Source organism: Branchiostoma belcheri, unplaced genomic scaffold, assembly GCF_001625305.1.
Source record: "Branchiostoma belcheri isolate BF01 breed outbred unplaced genomic scaffold, Haploidv18h27 scaffold236, whole genome shotgun sequence".
NCBI lineage: Eukaryota > Metazoa > Chordata > Leptocardii > Amphioxiformes > Branchiostomatidae > Branchiostoma > Branchiostoma belcheri.
In genome coordinates, this window is record NW_017803839.1 from 59,223 (window position 1) to 69,524 (window position 10,302).

At 47.0% G+C, this 10,302-nt stretch overlaps 1 pseudogene; it reads left to right on the forward strand.

Moving 5' to 3' along the window:
• Window positions 1-278: 278 nt before the first annotated feature.
• LOC109470854 lies at window positions 279-1,983 on the forward strand (annotated as a pseudogene).
• Window positions 1,984-10,302: the final 8,319 nt, after the last annotated feature.

The window sequence follows — 10,302 nt, forward strand, 5'->3', positions numbered from 1 at the left end:
AAGAAACGATAATTGCGTTTATATCATGCTCTTGAGGTAAACATACCAATTGCTTTACTACGATATTCAACGTTGAAGTTGGTCGCATAAGCTCTTTCATTGTTCGTCCCGATAATGATGGATGAGCTGAGTTTGCCTGTACCAATGAATACTAGTATCACGCCTCTTTGAGAGGTTGCACCTCCCAAAATCACTCATGCAGGGGATCACAATTTCCGTCATTGATTACAACCAAGGAGGTAGACGTAGTTCAGCGCTGTGACCGTGCCTGAATCGAGGCCACAATGTTCAAGTTGAACCAGAACGACGGTGTGTATCGGACTGGAATAGCGTACGGGAACGAAAAACGCATAGCAGTTCTGCGCTGCTACCTCCGCTTCAATGGATGTACTCTGCGTACGGCCCGAGAGAACACTTGTTCTGAATACTACGTCAGGTCAGTTGTTTCGCGTTTTGTTGAGACCGGGGAATTAGGACACCGACAAGGACACGGCGATGGAGGGCGGCGCGCCCCAGAACATGTCAGGGTGTACCTGGAGGCGTTGGTGACAGTGAACCCAGCCCTCTACATCAGGGAACTACGTCAACTTTTGCAAGACGACCTAGAATTAGCAGAGGTGGACACTCCCAGCGAATCCACAATATGTAGATGGTTAACCGAAGATCGGCTAACCTTGAAAGTGTAGGGTATGAAGGGAGAGGCTATAGATGATGTCCGCACTCAGTGGCTGCCTGCTAGGACTGTCTCTCAGACACTGTGGTCTGAGTCCTTTATTCACAACTAATAAGATACAGATGTGGTATAAAGTCCCCCTGCCCCACCGAATCTGCTTGGAGATTAGGCACGTCGACGGTCGGGCGGGGTCGGGTAGCGGCATGGCACGGCGGCAGGCTGGCGAGGCGGGCGATTGGCTGCATGGCACGGCGGCAGGCTGGCTAAGCGGACGGTTGCAGGCATGGTAGCGCAGCTCGGCGGGTGGAATCGTCGCCTGGCGATTCAGGAGGCATGGCGTAGCACGATGGCGTAGCTTAGGGACGGGTTCGGCCGCTCGTAAGCGGCAACACACCGCTGGCCACCAAATGTAGGATATTGGAAGGAGAGGCTCTATAGATGATGTCCGCACTCTGTGGCTGCCTGCTGGAACTGTCTCTCAGACACTGTGGTCTGAGTCCTTTATTCACAACTAATAAGATACAGATGTGGTATGTCTATGACAACTTCCTGTCACAGGGGACATGGGGGGGTTAGCAGCGCGGATTCCACTTGAAAGGTACACCCAATTGAACATGCAGAGGCGGCAGGAATATCTGGCATGGCGCCGACACGTGGACCCGGAGCAGATCTACTTCGCAGACGAAACTGGATTCAATTTCCATGTTGACCAGCGGATTAGGGGGCGAGCACCTCAGGGAAACGTTTATCCCCTTGTGGGGTTTCGCAATCCGGGCCAAAAATGGTCTGCTCTTGCTACCGTGGGTTGGGACGGACTATTAAATGTACTCCCAATCCACGGTAACTTTAATCGGGACGTGTGTAATAACTGCTTCGCAAACTACATGGCCCCTTTCATGCAGAGAGGAAGCTACCTTGTGATGGACAATGCTAGTATACACAATGAGGGTGACTTGCGGGCTATTTTTGCGCCACTTGGAATTACGCTAGTGAAGCTGCCGCCGTACAGCTATGACTTTAATCCTATTGAGATGGTGTTTGGACTAGTAAAAGCTAGGCTGAGGCGCACACCCAACGCCGTCGCTGACAACGCTCCTTTGAGTTTTATGGACGCCTTCCTGTCGGTAACAGAGTTTACGATAAGGAACTTTTACAGGCGCTGTTGGCGAGAAGATGAAGGGCATGGACATTAAGTAATGACATTAATGTGGCTTATTGCAGAGAATACAGTTACTTTAGAATCTATTAAATCGGAGACTTTTATTTGATATTGTTTTGCGACGAAGTAAAAAGTAGCTAGGAGTTAACATGCAGGCCATTTAGGGTATATATATATATATATTGGTTTTGTACATGTCCTGAAGTGGGAAAATAGTCTGGAATCCATCCGCTTTGCCTTCAAGGCAAATTTTCTTCGTCTAGAAGCCGTACATGTACATATACAATATGAAATTGGGAAATCGCCATTCCGCCATTCAAACAAACGCGGTTTCACTTCCCTAATCTCATGACTAACAATCAGGTAAAAGATCTAAAGCATGACAGAACAGAACGAAATAGAAAACACGATTTTCGCCTATCTTGGACGGTGGGCGGCACGAATGGATTAGTGTAACATGAAGACCGTACTCTCCAAGCAGAGGTTGGTTTTGGGGGCCCAATCGGGGTTTGGTGGGAAAAAAAATTCAGTGCAAAAGAGAAACCCCGATAAAAAAAGCCTAAAAACACGCTAAAAATACCCCCAAAACCCAAACCTCTGCTTGGAGAGTATGAAGACCGCACGTTATACGCATTATCGCTTTTGTCTAGATCTACTAGCCTGTTTCCAGCATGTTCTGCTAGCCTCCGGTGTATGAGTGAGGAGTTTCAGTCAGCTAAACTGTGACTAACCCCAGACCGATTTCAAGAGAAGAAGAGTCAGAAAATGTAAAAAAAAAAGAAAAAACTTCCCATCGAAACTCTGCTTGGAGAGTATGGTACGTCGGGCGAGCTTCAATTTTATGTATGGCAGGGTCACAACTGTCATTTTACTCAAGTTCTAGTGCGAAAACTTCCTGCAATGTACAATAAAGGTATTCATATTTCATTGTCATCGGTTTCCTTGTGTTGAGATGAAGTTGTCTGTTACGTTACCTTCTACGAAGTCGTGCTAGATGATTACTTTCACTAACACAAGGTACGTCAAGGCTTAACCTTTACTAATTGTTTGTTTATATTCCACAGCATGTGAGATATCATTCAGTAAAAGTGATATTTCAGTACGCAGAAAAAGCAAGGAGTCTGTTACGGCATGGATCAGAAACGGCTGATTGTCTCTAACTCTTCACATCGTTTCGTATGTCATTTTCAGCTTACAAACAGGAATGTCCGAAACACTATAATAGGTCTATCGTACGTACAATTTTACAACACACACACAAAGAAGGAAATGCACCTACCTCAGAGGTCAGAGGTCATCAGGGGTTACAGGTAGCCTAATTTTATTTGTAAGAAAATTTTACAGTTAATCCACTAAAATCCGACTCTTTCACGACCAATCCTTTTTCCTCGTTTTACCTAAACTAGTGCGTACACACTTAAGAATTAATTGCTTGGGTTATTTTTTACACTTGCTTGTTTGAATTGTTATATTTGTTAGCCTGTTATTCCCATTATTGTCCTGGATTATGGTGGGGAGGGCATGCTCCCTTACGACCTCTGATCTCCCAACATTTCTACTGAATTCGAATATAATTAGCTAGGATTGTGTAGTATTTTAGCCCTGACAAGTTTTGTGCAAATATCAGTGTTAATTTGTAGAATATAATAATTTACTCCTAGCTTGTGCAATGTTTTATTGTAATATGACGATTAAGTGCAATATGTAATAGTCTAGGTGCTATGTTGTAATAGTCAAAGCAAGGTAAAGTTCCAGTGATTTGATTTGAAATTTATTCGTGCAGTGTCTAGTACTGATGTTGATTTTTATTTTGGATTTACATGTAAGTTAAGTATAGCGTGTACTATTCCTAACTTAAGTATACCGGAATGAATGTACCTTAAGTTAGAAAACTAGATTAGATTGTTTTGCGCCATTGATATGTAAATTTCGATTGACTGCCCAATTGATATGTAAATCACTCAACATTCCCATCACCTGAGTGAAATCAGCCCATTTAAATTAGATTACCAACCTAAACAACTGGCTTAAACAGTATGCCACCTTATGTGACCCCAATTGTTTATGTATGTATACTTGCTACAGTCATGTTTACAATAGGAACCACGAACGTTCGCAGCCTAAACCCTAATACAGCTTCCGGTCATCTTAAAATCTCTGAACTTGAGACCCTTTTACATACAAATAAGATCTCTGTTATGGGTATCACTGAAACATGGTTACATGGAAATATCCTCCCCAATGATATTAACATTCCAGGATATAGTACCATATACAGAAAGGACAGACAAGGTAAAACTGGAGGAGGTGTTGCAATTCTTATCAGTGACACCCTCACCAGTAAACGGAGAGCCGACCTAGAAACCTGTGATTCTCACTGGGAAGACCTATGGGTAGAGCTCAACGTAGCGGGCAATAAAGTCCTTCTGTCCTGTGTCTATAAACCACCATCTGCCCCTGACAGCTTCTACGATCAGTTTGAAATCTCTACCTCAAAGGCTGCAAAAGAAAATGGCACTATTTGCATTATTGGAGACTTCAACTGTCATCACATAGACTGGGGAGACACAACAACAGATAACCATGCATTAAACCTTGTTGATATCATAGAGAGGTACGGCCTGTATCAGTGTCAACACCAACCAACCCGATCCACTCCTTCCCGCCAAAGTACCCTAGATCTCATCATATTGTCTGAACCATCTAGAATTAATAGCATGTCTACCCTAGCACCTGTCGGAAACTCTGATCATGCAGTTATAACTTGTAAACTAAACTTATCCATACCTACTACGCGCACTATCAAGAAACACATATGGCTATACAATCGTGCAGACTTTGATGTATTTAGGTCTGAACTTAGTAAAGTTAACTGGGATTTTTCTATGCAAGGCTCTATCGATGAGAGGTGGACCGGTTGGAAGACTAAATTCCTGAATGTCGCTAAAAGCACTGTTCCCAATAAGTACACTAAGGTAACAGCCGCACGTAAACCCTGGATCACTGCTGAGTTATTGGATGCAATCCGGGTCAAAACTGAACTGTACAACGCGTTCAAGACATCACCGTCAAACGAGAACTGGAAAGCCTACACAAAGGCCAAGAACCGCCTGACCAAAGATCTTCGCCATGCCGAGGCCGAGTATTACTCCACCGTAAGCGAGAGACTAAGATCCGCTGAAAGTGCTCACCTATTTTGGTCTGTACTCAAGCAAGCAACTGGGAAGGGTAAGACCGGCATCCCAGCACTCTCTGCGAACGGTACAGTGGTGTCAAAAGACAAGGACAAGGCTGAACTGTTTAATGACATGTTCGTCAACGTTACCCGGGAAGCCATCCACCCCGACAGTACCAGGAGACTTCCTATGTTTACCAACGAGGAACTCAATACAATCACAGTTTCCGTGAAGGAAGTCCAAGAAGCCCTACAGGCACTCCATCCCAATAAGGCCCCTGGTCCTGACGGGATATCAAACCGACTCCTTAAGGAGGCAGCACCAGTCATTTGTACCTCCTTACGCGATCTGTTCAATCTTTCACTCTCAGCAGGCCAACTACCTGCAGAGTGGAAGCAGTGTAACGTCTCTCCTGTATACAAGAAGGGGGACCGCACTGACCCCTCCAACTACAGGCCCATTGCACTACTACCAGCTGTTCCCAAGGTCCTGGAGAGACTGGTTCATAATCGTCTCTATACTTACCTTGCGAACAACGATCTGTTCAACATCAACCAGTCAGGGTTCAAGAAAGGGGATGGAACAGTGCTGCAGCTTTTGCGTCTCGTAGACGAATGGGCCAAGTCCATAGATGACCCCAACACCTCCTGTTCAGCTGCTGTCTTTCTGGATGTCCGTCGAGCATTCGACACCGTCTGGCATGATGGCCTCATCTATAAACTGTCCCGCTATGGGGTCAAGGGGCCCCTGAACAACTGGTTTGCGGACTATCTTGCCGGACGACAGCAACGTGTTGTGATCAATGGCGTTGCATCTACTTGGGGAAGCACGCAGGCTGGCGTGCCACAAGGAAGCATCTTAGGCCCGCTATTGTTCCTTGTGTTCATCAACGACATAAAAGAACTCCCCTGCTCCTCCAACATAAACTGTTTTGCTGACGACACCTCGCTCTCCAAGTCTGGACCAACCGCCCAGGTAGTGGCCAGAACAACTAACATCGACCTCGAGCTGGTATCTACCTGGTTCCTCGGCTGGGGTCTCCAACTTCACCCAGATAAATGCAAAGTACTTTGCATCAAGTCCCCTAGAAGCAAGGTGCAGCTTCCTCCTATATACATCGCAGGGCAGGAAGTTGAACAAGTGCCGTTCTACACCCACCTGGGAACAACCATCCACCAAACCTTACGCTGGACCGAACATGTTCAGATTACAACCAGTAAGGCCAGGCGAACCCTGGGTTTCCTATGGAAACTCCAGGGCAAGCTATCCCGGGAGGCACTTGAAATGGCGTACAACACAATGGTCAGACCAAAACTGGAGTACGCCGCCGTACTGCTCGGGGACTTGTCCTGCTCATCCAGCAAGATGTTGGAGAGAGTGCATTACCAGGCCGGCTGCCTCATCACCGGAGCCTTGAGACGTACACCATCAAGTGTCGTCATGCAGGAGTTAGAATGGGACAGTCTGTCCACCAGGAGGCAGTTCCATTCCATGGTTCTGATGTACAAACTGGTGAACGGACTAGTCCCCCCTCACCTCCAGCCACTAACTCCCACCACACGAGGAGACCAAAGGGTGACACGTGTTCAGCTGCGGAACGCTACGCACCTCCACTTACCCCGGTGCCGTACACAGACGTACCAGGCCAGCTTTCTGCCTTATGCGTCACGACTGTGGAATCAGCTGCCTCAGTCTGTTAGAGAGGCCCGCAGCATCAGAACATTTAAGAACATGTGTCAGGCCCACCTGCTCATACAGCAGAAGCACCAGTTGACCGGAGACGTGGCCCAGACAGGAGAACATTCTGGCGGCTAGAAACCGCATGAACTGTATCTAGTACTAAATGGACTGATACACTAGTATTCTAATCTATGCTTATACTTTACTTTTATATACTTATTCTAGGTTTATATGTGTGTCTTGTTTGTGTGCTTGTGATTGTTTTGTGTGTGGGCCACAACACCAGCCTCCGCTGCCTGTGGCCCACGAGTATTGTACTTGTTTGCAATTCTAATAAATCAAATCAAATCAACCTCAGAATGTCCACCAACTCCTTGATTCGAATTTATTTCCGGAGCTCCTTATACTCGGCGGAAATGAGGGCTTTTGCGTTTCCTACAACATTCTGTCTAAATAGATCGATGACACATTTCAAGAAACATACCTTGTAGTTCGACTTGACACTGGGTATATTTTGTGTGTTTTAATATGCCACAAGGCCACAAACATGGATTATGGGCTAGTGCTTAGTAACAGCATGGAGTTCTGATCTTTGGGAAATGTACTCTGTCCACTCATTTTCTAACAGATTCTAAGCTTGCCCTGGCCTTTTTGTAGTCTCCACCAGGCTACTTCGCTGGCTGAACAAATAGTAGAAATCGGCCTAGAAGGGGGATGGCCAGAGGACTTGACCGGCCGAGGATCCAGTTTGCCTGCATTGCACGCACGAGCTAAGCAAGCCCGACAGCTCTATCTGCTTGGAGATGAAACCATTGTATTTTTAGATATCACCATAAAGGTCTTCATTCATTCATTAATAGCACGTGTCTAATCGTTGTTATCCTTAACATTATAGGGCTTGTTGGTAGGCGTGACCATTTGCTCGCAGAAGACAAGTGTTGTTTCTCACGTCCACGCCAACTCAACTTTCACACGTCACTATTAAATTCGGGCCCTCCCTCCCCGTGTCGGGGACCGTTTTCTGGTTGCCCCGCCCACTCCCACTGAAGCCCGTCGGTTCGTCCTTTGATCAGCAACTTCATAGCACTGCTTCCCACGCTTTCTCGATGCAAATGAGCTTAGTCATGACGTCACACGTCCCGATCTTCAACCAGAACAGACCGATAAAGGACCGGTGTGTCTGATTTTTCCATATTTGGAGACAAAATCATTAAAGTTACATGTAGACCAAACAAACCATGGATAACCGGAGAATTACTAGATATGATCAAACACAAAACAGACCTATACCGGGCCTATAAGTCCTCACCTACCCCTGAAAACTGGACCTGCTACACACAGTGCAAGAACTCTCTTACAACCGAACTTCGGCGCGCAGAGCGAGAGTACTACAGCTCCATTGGTAAACAGATCAAAACCTCTGACGACTGCAAGCTCCTATGGACAGTACTAAACAAAGCTACTGGAAAGGGTAGGACAGGCATCCCTGCACTGTCCAGCCAGGGTTCGACACTTGACAAGGATAAGGACAAAGCAGAACTATTGAACGACATATTCGTCCAGACCGCAAGTGGTAGCAACTACCCGGACCACATGAAGAGACTACCTCAGTACACCAACAAAGAACTCACACACATACAGTTGTCGGTCGTTGAGGTCTACAACGTGCTCCAGGGACTACACGTAAACAAGGCTCCCGGCCCTGACGGGATTCCTAACCGCCTTCTGAAGGAAGCAGCTCCGGTAGTCAGTGCCTCTCTCTGCGAGTTATTCAACTACTCACTTGCAACCGGGGAAGTGCCTACGGAATGGAAACAGTCAAACATCACGCCCGTTTATAAGAAGGGAGAAAAGACTGACCCGCACAACTACAGGCCTATTGCCCTCCTGTCAACAGTCGGTAAAATCCTTGAGAGACTTGTGCACAACAGGCTCTACGCGTTCCTTACGGACAACGCCTTATTGAACCCCAAGCAGTCTGGATTCAGGAAGGGAGATGGGACAGTACTTCAACTTCTCCGGATAATAGATGACTGGGCTAAATCGATCGATGACGCTGACGTAGCCTGTACTGCTGCAGTCTTCCTGGACGTGAGACGCGCCTTCGATACCGTTTGGCACGATGGCCTGATCTACAAGTTATCTCGATACGGTATCCATGGCCCTCTCATTAACTGGTTCTCCGACTATTTGTCAGACCGTCAACAACGCGTTGTCATCAACGGGGAAGCGTCTTCATGGGGGTTCCCAACAGCTGGGGTACCACAGGGAAGTATCCTTGGTCCGCTCTTGTTTGTGTTATACCTAAACGACATCAAAGACTTACCTTGCAAATCCAGTATAAATTGCTTTGCGGATGACACATCCCTTTACAACTCTGGACGTACTGCCGCTGAAGTTGCCAGCACAACCAACACGGACTTGAACCTTGTCGCGACCTGGTTTCAAGACTGGGCACTTCAACTACACCCCGACAAATGTAAAGTGATGTGTATAAGATCTCCCCAAAGCAAAGTCAAGCTCCCCCCAATCTACATAGCCGACCAACTGGTTGAAGAAGTGACTACCTACACACATCTAGGAGTCACGATGCACTACACACTGCGGTGGAAAGAACACGCTGAAAATGTCTCCAGCAAGTCAAACAAGGTACTAGGCCTACTCAGCAAATTGCAAAGAAAACTGCCTCGTGAAGCGCTGGAAACTGCCTACAACACCCTTGTACGCACGAAGCTGGAGTACGCCTCAGTCCTGTTCAGCACAGCCTGTACCACAGCCTGTAAGACACTCGAGCAAGTCCAGTATCAGGCAGGACGGCTTGTCTCAGGTGCTATGGCTCGTACACCTCGACTAAAGCTACTAGAAGAGCTAGAGTGGGACAGCCTAGCAGCTAGAAGAGATTACAACAGACTACTCATCATGTACAAACTAGTATCTGGCTCAGTTCCTCCCCACCTTCAGGTGCTGATCCCTACCACCAGAGACAGCCAAAGACAACTCCAAGTCCGGCTTCGTAACGACGCACACCTGCACGTGCCCTTTTGCAGAACGGCCACCTACAGGAACAGCTTCGTTCCGTACACTACGCGACTCTGGAATAGTCTCCCGTCGGAGGTGAGGGAATCTGCCTCTTACAGCCAGTTTAGACAGAGGTGCAGGGCCCACATACTGTCCACCCGCCATCATCAGAAGTACCGAAGGCTAGGTGACCGACAGAACAACATCCTCACCACGAGACTACGTCTTGACTGGTCCCAGCTCAACTCCACCCTCGCCAAGTTCAAACTCACCTCTCGGAGCTGCAGCTGTGGAGCCACGTCTGAGACGGTCGCACACTTTCTCCTCAGCTGCCCTCTGTACGAGGACGCACGGCAAATACTGGCCACCGAAGTACGTCGCCTGACAGATCGACCCCCTCTCTACAAACATCCTTCTCAACGGTTATCCAGGTCACGACCCTCTTACTGATCAAAACCTTTCGGCCGCTCTTCACACTTACATTTCATCAACAAACCGATTCTAATTACATAACTCTTAGTCCTTCCATCTATTCCTACAACATTGTAAATATTGAAATAATATATGTTTGTAAATATTATATATTTTGAATGACC